Source organism: Anser cygnoides, chromosome 1 (assembly GCF_040182565.1).
Source record: "Anser cygnoides isolate HZ-2024a breed goose chromosome 1, Taihu_goose_T2T_genome, whole genome shotgun sequence".
In the NCBI taxonomy this organism is placed as follows: domain Eukaryota; kingdom Metazoa; phylum Chordata; class Aves; order Anseriformes; family Anatidae; genus Anser; species Anser cygnoides.
This window is the reverse complement of record NC_089873.1, coordinates 42,023,700-42,036,781: the sequence shown is the minus strand read 5'-3', so window position 1 is coordinate 42,036,781 and position 13,082 is coordinate 42,023,700. Positions and strand designations below refer to the sequence as shown.

Below are 13,082 nucleotides of genomic sequence, written 5' to 3'. Positions count from 1 at the left end.
GGATGATAGAAGTGCCATGGAAAGGCTTGTCTGCACCACATAAAAGCAGTCTAGGAAAGCAGCTGGTAAGCCAAGAAAATATCTCTAAGCAGTGAGGCCTGCCTGCAAAATTATTTCTTCTGATACAAAATCACTTCTGGTTCCAACGGCAGTAAAATTGGTCCAAATATACTGATTCAGAGCAGAACAAAAAGCTGCAGTGTATACAGCTCTTCCCAATCAATGCAGCCCTGTTTATTCAGATGAAAAGCAACCACATAAAGACAAGTCCAGAGATGATACTTAACTTCCTCTGTTAAGTTCACGTGAGGATGAAACCTGTTGTATTTCTGTAAGTGTATCATCCTATCCTCTGCATTTCTTCATAAGGCAAAATTCTCTCTTCAACACAGAATGCTATGGTGGAGTCATTACAGTACCAGCAAGGATAGGTTAACAATTGTCTGCATTGTTCCTGGCTCAAGGCAATGCAAATTGAAATATGTATCCTCACATTTGTACATATTAAAGAAAAGAAAAAAGGATATAAAAGATTACAAGAGGAATATAATACTTAATTTCTTGCACTGCTGTTCTGCAAAGCAGGATGCTGATTACTTCTACTTCAGACTAAATGTACAAGTTAACACTGGTTCACATAGCAATTTAGAGAGCAAGTTAAATAAATAGATAGATAGACAGACAGAGAACGTCCCCTAGCAATATCTGGGAGCAGCAAGGTTCCAATATTCTCAGAAACTGTTACTAGAACTGGTGCAGCAATTCCTGCTCCTTGTTTTTACATTCAGCAGTTGCAGATCCATTCCAGAATGGAGTTGGCTTGGATTTGATAAGAGTCTTATAACAAGAGTCAAATTAATTTATTTTAGATTTCTCAAATCCTTTTTATCTGTCATAGCAACCTCCATAAAACAGGATGAATGCTATGCACAGAACTTAGAACTGCTGTTATGCGTCGATTTTATTTCAAACTTGGAATCGGTACCAGACAGAAATGTCTTATCTCTTCCATCACCCAATTCTTCGGCCACTGAGCACGAGAGATAAAGAAACACGAAGTATATTTTTTGAGAGAGAGAGTCCACTCCAGCCTTTTATGATGATCTTCAATAGATTTGATGTGAGGGATGACTGCTGTATGTACAGTACTCTGTGCCAAGATAGATGACTGAGTATAAGACCTAAGTGAAATTTGGTTATCTTACCAAGCACTGTCCTGCTACAGATGTAATACTTTTAAGCGATATCTAAAACATCTACATTTCACTGTGCATCTTACAGCACTTCTGTTGAGGTGCTGCACTGGCCAAATTCCAGCTTGAGTCATTATTTCAATTCCTTATGTACAGTTTCTAATTTCAGTGGGTATTTCTGCATTTTCATCCACACCAAAAAAAAACAAATGAGTGTTCCTCTATACTATTACAATAGACAATATCTTTTCATAAAAAGAGTACAATTTCATTTTTACATACATAACTTTTGTGAACAATTGGAAGAATGAATATTCATTATTTGCGTACATGCTCAATAGCTTACCATGTTTGTATTATTATTTGTAACACAGCATGCACCACAAAAAGTTACTGTAGAATCTACCAACAATCTCATTGGGATCTAAAAAAAGACCGTACTGAGCTAGAAGGGGAAGATAGGAAGTATGCTCTAGTTATATTATGGAAAGAGTGGGCAAGACAATATAATTTAATCAAAAATTACTAAATAATAGTATACCTGTATGGATTTTAAATAGTTTTCTCATATAAGGAGACTGTTTCAATGTATGGGATAGAAAATTTTATGAGGCTCGTAAGAAAAAAAAGGCTAATCAAAAATAGTAGAGCTTTCATACCTTTGAAATCGTGCCTTTAGGGAGTGATTAAACTTTCCTTTCTGTGAAAAAAAAGACACAGATGATCTGTGCATGAGCAGTGGTCATCCTTCTGGGACTTCTAGTTATCTAGAGCTATTGCTCCAACTCGATTACCAGGACACCAGAAATCCCAGACAAATTACTAAACACTTTTTTTTTGCCCCCACTTTACACAATTTCCAGGAAGAAAAAGGCAATATGCTTTGGGAAATACCTAGATATATGGTAGGTTTATGGAAACTAATACATCTGGTATTTCTTGATAACCCATGTTTTTCAAAACTTTGTTACCACCCCATGAACGGCAGTGCTGTCCAACAGGAAGTGTGTTCTTTCTGGTTCCTAGGCTGCAAATAAAAGAAACAGGACAGACTAAAGATTCACATATATAAATTGCTCAAAACAGTGATATATTCAATCACAGAAACAGCCTACTGAAGGTTCTCCAGTTACTCTTACGCGTAATAGCTAAGTCCACTTCCCCTACGCTACTGAAAATGAGAATATACAGTCCCAAATTTGATAAGTCTTAATCCTTACATCTTAAAAAATACCATGAAGCCACACAGCCTCTGTTGGTCTACCATGACTTGCTAAATAACTCTACTGGATGAAAGCTAGCTGCTTTTTCAGAACATTTTTAACTCTATGCCTGTTGCAAGTGACCATACCTATCTTTGCAGAACATGTCTCTGACAATTTCACGGGTACTTCAAAAGCTGACAATTAATTCCTTCAGTATCTGTTTAGTGGCAGCCTTTTCAAGTGAACCCCATGCTTACCCCAAGAAATTACATATGGGTGCTGATCAAACATTGCAAGCAGTGCTTCACTACACTTGATGCTTCAGTATTCTATACATGGCCAGACTAGTCTGCTGCAGTTAATTTGATAGATTCAAACAAATAAGCGGCTGAATCAACAAACGGCTCCTAGGGATGGCTGAGCAGAAAGACAGCTGAGCAAGTGAAACGGTTGGTGGGGGCGGGGGGGGGGGGGGGGGGGGAGCACACAAAAGGATTTTTTTATATATATATATATATGTGTGTGTGTATATATATTTACAGAAACAGTCCAAATGACTTTTTTTTTTTTAAGAAAAAAAAACAGTGGTAGCAGGTGCATCTTAGCTACAAACTAAAAAGATGATTTAACGGTGGAAGTTTATTCATCTTCACAATCATAGGACCACAATCTTGTTTAAATTCAAGCTGGGAAAGACCTTCTATGTAAGTCAGCTTCCTGATCTGCCAGTGCAGAATACATTTCTACAGTGTATTTTCTAATGCTTTATTCTGGCATGACTTTAAATTCCCCAGTGATGCAGCTCACAGTGCTTCTCACAGGAGAATATTAAACAGCCCAATAGATCTGAACACTCTAGGAAGTTTCTTAAAAGCTAGGCATACAGAGTTAAATTTTAAGCTGAACTTTACATTTTTCAAGCATTCTGTATCACTCCTCACCGACACAGACAATTGCTCACTCCATGCATTTTTACATACCAATTGTCTCCTCACAGTTTTAGACTACATCCACGTTCAAGCTTCTTCTGTTATGAGTATCTGAGAAAACTCTTATTTAGGATTGAGTTTGGATTACCTAGTTCTCAGTCCATTCAAACAAAACTCAATAGACCTTGAGAACATCAAATATACAGCTGCATTTTAGTATGTCAAGGCATTTGGTCAGACGTACCTGAGCACCTCAAAGCTGAAAATCTTTTACCTTAAAAAAGCTTAAAAGTGCCACATAACTGGAAGTAACATGGGACTGGAAACAGGAATATTCATACACTCCACAAAGCTTCATAGAAAATGTGGAATTACAAATATTTACGGTAAATCATGGAAAATAATCTTAACATTTTAATACCTGTCTAGCATGTGATTACCACCAACTACATAGTAGCACTTTGTTATGGAAAGGATATGGCTTTGTGCCTGCTTAGAACAAAGTACACCTCCACTCCCAAATATCCTGAAACATGCCTAAAGAGGGTAAGGTAGCCAAACTACAAGTCATGCTCCACTTGTAAACAGATTTGCGTCTCCAGAAAAACAAAGTACCCAGTGTCTGTGAGACCATCTTGGGTGGGATTCATCTGAAAACACACATCTGCACAAGTCTAAGCTAGTCACTCGGTGTCTCTGGAAATAAATAGGCATTTTTAGAATGTGATTCCTCTCATCTAAAAATAGCTCAGATGAATCATTATTGAAAATTCCTACCTTTTTCCACTGACTGCAGAAAGAAAACAAGGTAACTGTAAAAAGCACAGATCTTTGATGATTGGTATATAAAGTCAGGTGAGGAGAATCTCTTCCATGAGACCACACTTCTTAAAGGACAGGATACATGAAGTTGATACATTCAAACAAATTCCAAGATTAGGAAGTTGTACAAAAAGAAGATGGGAAAAATAAAATAAAATAAATAAAATAAAATAAAATAAGCCTAAACCTACCAAAACATCCAATAAAGTCTCACTGAAATAATTCCACATGAGTAATCTACTAGCAATTAGCATCTCTTAACTCAAAACAGAGAGCAGTGTGTCTCACTGCAGGAACATCTGATCTTTACTTATTTGTCACAGCTGAGGAGTTTAGTTGCTCCATTAAGTGGGCTGCTCTGGGGAAACTATGGATCTGCTCCTTTCACACCCAAGTTGTCTACTACAATCCCTTCACTGAGTTCTATCCTTCTTCCTTAAGAGTTGAAGTTCGACTTGGAAAACAGTGTCACAAAAATGTGTTTGATTCCTTTTCTGTATAACTGTTAAATATTCCAAACCACATCCTGAAGTTTTTGTTTTGTTTTTGGTCCATCTATTGTACAGCTACTCAAATCAATGATAAACTTTGTGAAGACATAAAATAGGGCTTTCATTATTTTTCTTTAAAGCTTGGAAATAGTTTTGAGTTGTTTTGCCTCTTAACATACAGAGCATATTTTGACACAGTCAAAAACTGGTCATCTTAGCTTGTCTTATTTTGAATGATACTTGTTTGTCCCTCAGACAAGCTACCTGCCCTGAAAAGTAGCAGTAAAAACTATGCCGATCCTATGACTTCTAGTTGTGTAGGTAAGTAGTATTACTGTCCTAACCTATCAGTAATACAGACCTAGCTGTCTCCTAACCTCTATCCCCTCTTTATATTTAGAGGTTCATTGCCACACAATGAGATTACAGAAGCTTAAGTAAAAGAAAATGTGAAACGTTTTATAGCACTTGTAATATGCTACTTACTGCATGCATTATCTTTGTACTGTTTTGTTTGTTCGTTTGTTTTTTGTTCCCCATTTCTAAGCACTTTTTAACATCCTGTTAGCATATAGTACCACAGATTTTGTTCAGATCCTGAAAGTGGAGCTGTAAGTGAATTGCTGCTGGTTGTTATCCACCTTCATCAAAGTTAACTGTAGGTTGAATTATTTAGAAAGTATTACTTTCCCCATGTTTTTTCCCCAAAAAAACAGTATGACCAGACTTGAAAAATAGATTTTTTTTCCACAGGTCTTAAAAGCTAGAACTACTGTGAAAAGGGACTCAGGGACTACTTTAGGCTGAAATTCACCATGTGAGAAGGAGTAGTGCAAGACCTCCGCATCAATGATGAGGAGTTTAGCTGGCCCATAAAGCCTAGACAACACAAATCTGATTAACACCTGGGCATCGCTTTGGATTTCAAGAAATACCTTTACACAGTCTATATTTGGCTATTTCAGTGTCTCCATTGGCTTTGCTAATATTCAGCATTCTAGGAATAATGTTTTAGTCTTCCCTTAAAAATATCATAAACAGCCTTTCCCAGAAGATTCATATTATCAAATGACTACAGTTTAGTCTTGAGCCTATAAAAACGTTTAGAAATATAAGCACTAAAACGTACAGAGCAACAAATAGTACCCTTAGCAGCCTTTCCTTGAGGAGTACGATAACTCAGAACAATACCATTAACTTTCCCTTCACTCTTAGGACCACAACGGCTACGTGTATAGTGCTGATCTCAAACTCACCCAGTCGGAAAGCCTCCCAGTGGGTATGTTCCTCTTTTTTGGACAAAAGCGTTCTAGCCTTTTGAAAAGTGCCAAAAAATTAACTAAGTATGTTTGAAATGTGCCATAATTAAATAAAAAAAGAAATGCTAATTAACAATGCAAACAATCCTTATTTCCTCTGTTGAGACAGCTGTCAAGTAATTTGCCCTCCCAATTATTAAATCGTGACTCATGTCACAAACATGCTGCTGAATGAGACCACAGACCTACACTGCTTGCACTGATGTATTTACATCTAAACATTGTCGGTCTCGCTGAGATGATTAGAAATCACCACACATAACATGTTTCACTCAAAAGATAAACAAATGTGAAGGTCAGAGATCATCTGCATTGACAAGATAAGCACAATTACTTCATGTGATCAAACACACATACAGAGTCTAATAAAGGCTGTGAACAGTGTTAAGCTGCATCTCATCTGTATAATGGTCTGAATTTACCCTTAGCATTACAATTAATCACAAAGCATGTGTGAAATAACCCAGAAAGAGAGATTTAGCAGCTGGGCTGAATATGTATTTTAAGAAAATCTGGTTTCTGAAATTATAAACTCAAGTTTAATTAATTTGTTCACCAGATGCTCAGATTAGCAAAAAAGATTGAAACAATCCTGTAAAATGCACTACATACTTTAATAAAGACACGCTACCTACCTGAATAACTTTCTGCAATTATTTGCATTATAAAATTGTCTATGAATATAAAAGCTTCCCTCTAAAAAGATCCCCAACACTTTTAATTTTCTACAGCCAAAACCACTTTAGAATATAGGAGTAATTCTGAACATATTATTTCATTTAAAAATATAGCCAGTATATGCACAACATTATTGTTATGCATAAAAATTCTCCACATTTTTTAATGCAGTCACTAATAAGTAGATCATGCACGCAGACCTCAGATGCATATAACTTAATGTTTAAATTTACTTCAATTGCTTTTCAATAACTAAAAACAACTTTTTTTTTTTAATTTTAAAATCAATCAGTCCAAACGACCTCAACCAAAATATAGATTGTCACAGTTGTTACCATGTAATACTACCAACTACCTTGAAATACTGGCACAATATTGATGTATTTTTAATAGAACACTGCATCCAGAATCCAACAAATGTACACAAAGCAGCATGATATGAATGATGTCTCATTTTATAAAGGCTAATACATACCAGATAATGCAGCAAGAATGCATAATTTGTTTCATCTTGTCACTGTAAGATTCTGCATGAAAATATCGCATTATTACTACTTACATATTTCTACATTCTTCCTGATTGTAGATTTAGGAAAAAAAATCACAGAAGTGGAGGTTAGGATAGAAGAAAAGGCTCAGAAAACAATATCTCTACCCAAGGAGTGGATCACATTGCACTGATAGAAATTTAATGGTTCTTCAGGAAGCATAATGAACAACCTTATCTCAGGAGACCTCTGTTCTCTACACACATCAAGAGTGGTGACAGCTCATCCTTCCCAGAAACCAATACCAGGAAGAAAGTGCGCTGCCTGAGAACGTTAAACCTACGGCAATGTTAGATGCCTTCTGTCATCAGGGACAAGTATTACCATGCAGCCTACCAAGCTAAGCTCAAATGCTGCGATTCACACACAGAGACCTCTCTCTCATTTCTTAGCAACATGAATGGAGAGCATATCTGTTTAATTTGAGTGTGTTCGCCTCTCTGAGCCTGGCAGCCCGCTGCCTAACTCCCCACAGCACTGTACACAGAGCCAAGTCGGGTCTGTCCTTGGCAGGTGGTGGGGAGTCGCTGAGGCAGCCCCCTGCAGTGGAGGGGTCTACGGGGCATTATCCTGCCAGATGAGGAGTGGCATCGACTGCCTGCAAGGACATTTTGTGCAGACGTCTTCCAGCAGGAGCTGGTTCTCTAATGTTGTACCCTCGAGTACAGAAATAAAAGGAGTGAGGGAAAGCTGTGAAATATTTAGGGTTACAGAAGCATTTGAATAAGCTTTATCCGAAACAAGAACAGAAAATGAAACAGCCTAACTCAGCAGCTATGCATTTGCACACATAACATTCCCAGATAATTGAAAGCAGAACATAGGATTTTGCACGAGAATCATCATGAAAATTCATGGCCTGGTCAGTCAACATAACTGAAGCAAGAAAAAGGCTATGCGCTTCATAAGAGCTTGAGGAAGAGACAGGTTAGCAAGTTCAAAAGCAGTAAGGCATACTCCACTAGATTGTAAATAAACATTCACAAAAAAAAAAAAAAAAAATCAGCCTCAACCACCTCAGCTATATATTTCCATGAATAACTTCTCAGTGGCAGGAATAAGTTCAAACTGTAGTCTAGTATTTACAGTCTGGAGGAACTGATTCCTATTGCTAGAAGATCAGCATTAATTTGCTCAAGGCTTAGCTATAGTGCACAAGATGCTATTAACACTACCATCCAGTGCTAGGCACCCAAGCTAAACATCAATACCTTAGCTGGAAGTTATCTTCTGCTTTTACTTTATCTGAATTAGTACATCAAGCAAACACCACTAAGAGCAGTATCAGGCTCTCTCCTCATGAGCCACAAAAGTAACTGCTACTCACAAGATTAAAAAAAAAAAAAAAAAAAGCTTTTTTTTAAAATTTATTATTATTATTACATGTATAAAATCAGGTTAAACTGGCAGGGTCTCTGTAATATGAATGCACTTGTTTACCCCAATATGTTTATTCTTTTATAAACGTGGAAGAAAGTGTCATGACTCCTCCCCATCACCCCTTTTCCTTCTTACCCTCTATGAAATTGAAATGAATAAAAATAGCCCATTTTCATGGCTGCCTCATAATAGTAGCAATACCAAGAACTTATCTTTGTAGTTTGGCACAGGTGTTAGTAGTATAACAAAGTCAAAATGTAGGGACCCATATTATAATATATGACCTGAAACGGTTTTCATTATGTAGTGACATTTCTCTGCATAATATTTCCAAGAACAAAACAACACAAACAATGTCAATGTTTCTACAAGCAAACCACTTTCTGTTCCAGCTTTTATAATCAGGATAAGAATCATCTTAGCAGCCATTTGCACTTACGAGAGCACAATTTTCTATCTCCACATCAAATGGTGAGGAATATGTAGTGGTGCCCATCAGATTCACATTTTAGCACCTTCATTTGTGGGATTATTCTTTCCTTTACATAAAGGACTCCAGCTCAACAAGAATTTTTTAAAAAATCACTGTGTTCAACAGTAGCACACAATGAAAAATGAAATGGAGAAAGTCTTCATGCCGTTCACAGCAGGCAACCATCCACATCAAAAAAGCTTCCATCACAGAAGCCGGCATTCATGGGCAGCCTGAGCAGAGCCAAGAGGCAAGCTGGAAGCTGGAGGCCAGCCATCTAGGACAGGGCAGAAGCACCTGTGGGATAACTTGCCGTGCTACTGCCCACGGTGCGTATGTTCTGTGGGGAGCAGAGCAGCCAGTGCTGTCAATCTGGCACCTCAGCTGAGCCCGAAGTTCTCTCGCACAAACGTGTAAAAATAGCTTGCTGTTTTCGTGATGATTTTCCCCATATATTACACTTTTATGGCACCTTCCACCAGGCAATTTTGAAGCAACTAATATTAATTAATTCTCAAAAGGCTCCTATGTAGCATTTCAATAATAGAGACAATCATTTCACTCACACTTCTATCCTCTGTAGCACAATGTGACAGCTTCTTAAAAAAACAAAATATAATAATAGATTGCCTAAAGCTGGTTAGGGTAAATTGTCTTAAGCTCAGATTTTCAAAGCTTCATTCAAGGCCCCAGTGGACTCCCATGGGCTCCTTTGATTCTAGCTTTGCTAGTGAATCCAAAGTGCTTTTTTCAAAGAGAAAACAAAAAATCTCAGTTTTATTAAACCCTATTAAGTGCGCATCTTTGCCCCATCCCTGTGCTGTCTTTTTTTTTTTTTCTTTTGATATATTCTTTGTTCCCCTATGAATATTTGGCACTCTTCTACTTGCTAGAATGATAACCTACTACCACACCTCAGACTTGGCAGTATTTTTTTGTTTTCCTTCATGTAAAATTCAAAATTTGAAATTAGTATCACACATAAAAACAGGATGGATTAGGAATAATGAAGGAAAATGCTTCAACGTTGTATTTAAAATTTCTGAAAAATCACCTGGCAGGTGGACTGTAAGCAATATTACAAAGCTGGTTTGTGCTTAAAAGGCTTAATATACTAACAGTGATAATTAATTTACAGTTCTTTGCTATTAAGACATTTTTCTTATTCACCTGTGATGTTAGATATACCAACGTCTACTTCTGTAAATTGCAAATGCTGTCACTAAATGTCTATTAGCATGTACACCAGGAAGTGCGTTGGAGGAGCAAAGTAAAGGATTTCAGACTTTCCTAAACAACAAGAAAAATGCTACTAGAAAATATCTAGTACGGATATGGAAATGCATATAAAATTATCAATGATGAAAGGAATAGCTAATGCTAATAACCAAGTTAAGTTGGTAAAATAGCCAATTAAAATGTCATCTTTAATTAAAAGGCCAATTAAGGCAAAGGGATATTAAGATACAAGTAAGTTGCAAAAGAATTAAGACGTATAATGCTTAGCACGATGCCCTTTCTTAAAGCATCCGCCAACAGCAAAAGAGTTTTACCAGAAATAAAAACTGGCTCTCATTGCCTTACTTTTAAACATTTGACATTCAAACTATTCCAAAAGGTACAAATTAATAGAGCTACAGCAGAAAAATAAATTAACCAGGTCCTAAGAAAGAAAGGTAGATAGATAGATATCTCATGCACATTAAAAATAAAAATAAATAAAAAATGAAAGAGCAAATATGCTGGCCTGAGGCAAGCTTGGTAGGGCAGCGGATAAGAAATGCAGTTCCTCCTCTCCCTGCCCCCCTGCCAGCCGGTCTTTGGAAGCAAGTCTTCCTCAGATTTCAAAGCTTGTCTAATGAGGAGCCAATAAAACATTATAATCTGCTAATGCCTATTACCACTGATTCACAGGACTTCCTCTCCCTTCAATTAGCCCACATCACATAGATCACCATGGTTTAGTAGATGATGCATGAGAATAGGGGATTACATCACAGTTGACATACGATAATAACACACGCAATAGAAACAGAGCAATAATACTTCCAACAACCCCTGTAATTGTTGCTGAGATATTGTAATGACAGATATGTTAGCACTAGGTCAGTGGAAAATATCTGGGTTTCAAGCTAGCAAGGCACAGACTTATGGCCTGACAAAGAGTTCATAATTCTAGGATTATTTTTTTTCCTGTTGCCCTCAGAGGGCTTTTGATCAAGAGAGAGTCATCATTTTGATATCTTAGTATTTCTGCCTTCAATCAACAATAAATCCACGTGTATAAACTAGCCCACCAGTCTGATATTATGCTATCTTCCTCCTCTTTCCTCAAAACCAAAATTTAGCAAAAAAAATAACCCAGAGAAACTTCACTCACAAGTCTGAGAACAGGTTTCCAAAATCTAAAAAGGAACAGCTAATGAAAGAATGTGCAAATATGCATAATATTTTTGTTTCAATAAGTCCGCTTTGGTTTCATCTCATCCTGGCCTTCTCCTGCTCTGCTACCCAACTCCCTTATGCCGTTTCAGGTAATGATCTCACTACACAAATGTAATTTATTTCCTGAATATGTGAGGCAGCTAATCTGTTCATGGCCTCGTCAGCCTACCTCCTACAGTTTTACTTTCCAGAAAGAAGGTTACACTGGTAAAACAAAGGCTACTACAAATGAGGTAAAATTACTAAAATGAAGGATTAGATGACTCAGGCTGTCTCCACAGTTTTCTGATAAACCATGAAAAACAAACAAATGAAATCCCTCAGCGCCTATTCATTACCTTTAGTTAGAGCTTCTTTCTCTTCTGTAAGTTCACTTTATCACTATGCTAAATTTCTAATGCATAGCATTAGCTATTACATAAATCTCACATCCCTTTCCTTTCCTTTCCTTTCCTTTCCTTTCCTTTCCTTTCCTTTCCTTTCCTTTCCTTTCCTTTCCTTTCCTTTCCTTTCCTTTCCTTTCCTTTCCTTTCCTTTCCTTTCCTTTCCTTTCCTTTCCTTTCCTTTCCTTTCCTTTCCTTTCCTTTCCTTTCCTTTCCTTTCCTTTCCTTTCCTTTCCTTTCCTTTCCTTTCCTTTCCTTTCCTTTCCTTTCCTTTCCTTTCCTTTCCTTTCCTTTCCTTTCCTTTCCTTTCCTTTCCTTTCCTTTCCTTTCCTTTCCTTTTCCTTTCCTTTCCTTTCCTTTCCTTTCCTTTCCTTTCCTTTCCTTTCCTTTCCTTTCCTTTCCTTTCCTTTCCTTTCCTTTCCTTTCCCTTTCCCTTTCCCTTTCCCTTCCCTTTCCTTTCCCTTCCCTTCCCTTCCCTTCCCTTCCCTTCCCTTCCCTTCCCTTCCCTTCCCTTCCCTTCCCTTCCCTTCCCTTCCCTTCCTTCCTTTCCTTTCCTTTCCTTTCCTTTCCTTTCCTTTCCTTTCCTTTCCTTTCCTTTCCTTTCCTTTCCTTTCCTTTCCTTTCCTTTCCTTTCCTTTCCTTTCCTTTCCTTTCCTTTCCTTTCCTTTCCTTTCCTTTCCTTTCCTTTCCTTTCCTTTCCTTTCCTTTCCTTTCCTTTCCTTTCCTTTCCTTTCCTTTCCTTTCCTTTCCTTTCCTTTCCTTTCCTTTCCTTTCCTTTCCTTTCCTTTCCTTTCCTTTCCTTTCCTTTCCTTTCCTTTCCTTTCCTTTCCTTTCCTTTCCTTTCCTTTCCTTTCCTTTCCTCCTTCCCTCCCCTTCCCTCCCTTCCCTCCCCTTCCCTCCCCTTCCCTCCCCTTCCCTCCCCTTCCCTCCCATCCCCTTCCCTCCCATCCCCTTCCCCTTCCTTCCCCTTCCCCTTCCCTTCCCCTTCCCTTCCCCTTCCCCTTCCCCTTCCCTCCCTTCCCCTTCCCTCCCTTCCCTTCCCTTCCCTTCCCTTCCCTTCCCTTCCTTCCCTTCCCTTCCCTTCCCTTCCCTTCCCTTCCCTTCCTTCCTTCCCTTCCCTTCCCTTCCCTTCCTTCCTTCCCTTCCCTTCCTTCCCTTCCCTTCCCTTCCCTTCCCTTCCCTTCCCTTCCCTTCCCTTCCTTCCCTTCCCTTCCCTT

General features: G+C 38.1%; 1 long non-coding RNA gene across 2 annotated transcripts; it reads right to left on the bottom strand.

Annotated features, from left to right (window-relative positions):
• Window positions 1-252: 252 nt before the first annotated feature.
• On the bottom strand, window positions 253-8,469 carry LOC136790312 (uncharacterized). 2 transcript variants are annotated; one of them, XR_010829962.1, is made up of 4 exons: window positions 5,897-8,469; window positions 2,088-2,220; window positions 1,853-1,893; window positions 253-1,150 (listed from the first exon to the last, which is right to left on the bottom strand). It is a non-coding gene; the product is annotated as an uncharacterized lncRNA (long non-coding RNA). The 2 variants fall into 2 exon arrangements; XR_010829963.1 differs by lacking the exon at window positions 5,897-8,469 and adding an exon at window positions 4,105-5,850.
• Between the last annotated feature and the right edge of the window lie 4,613 nt (window positions 8,470-13,082).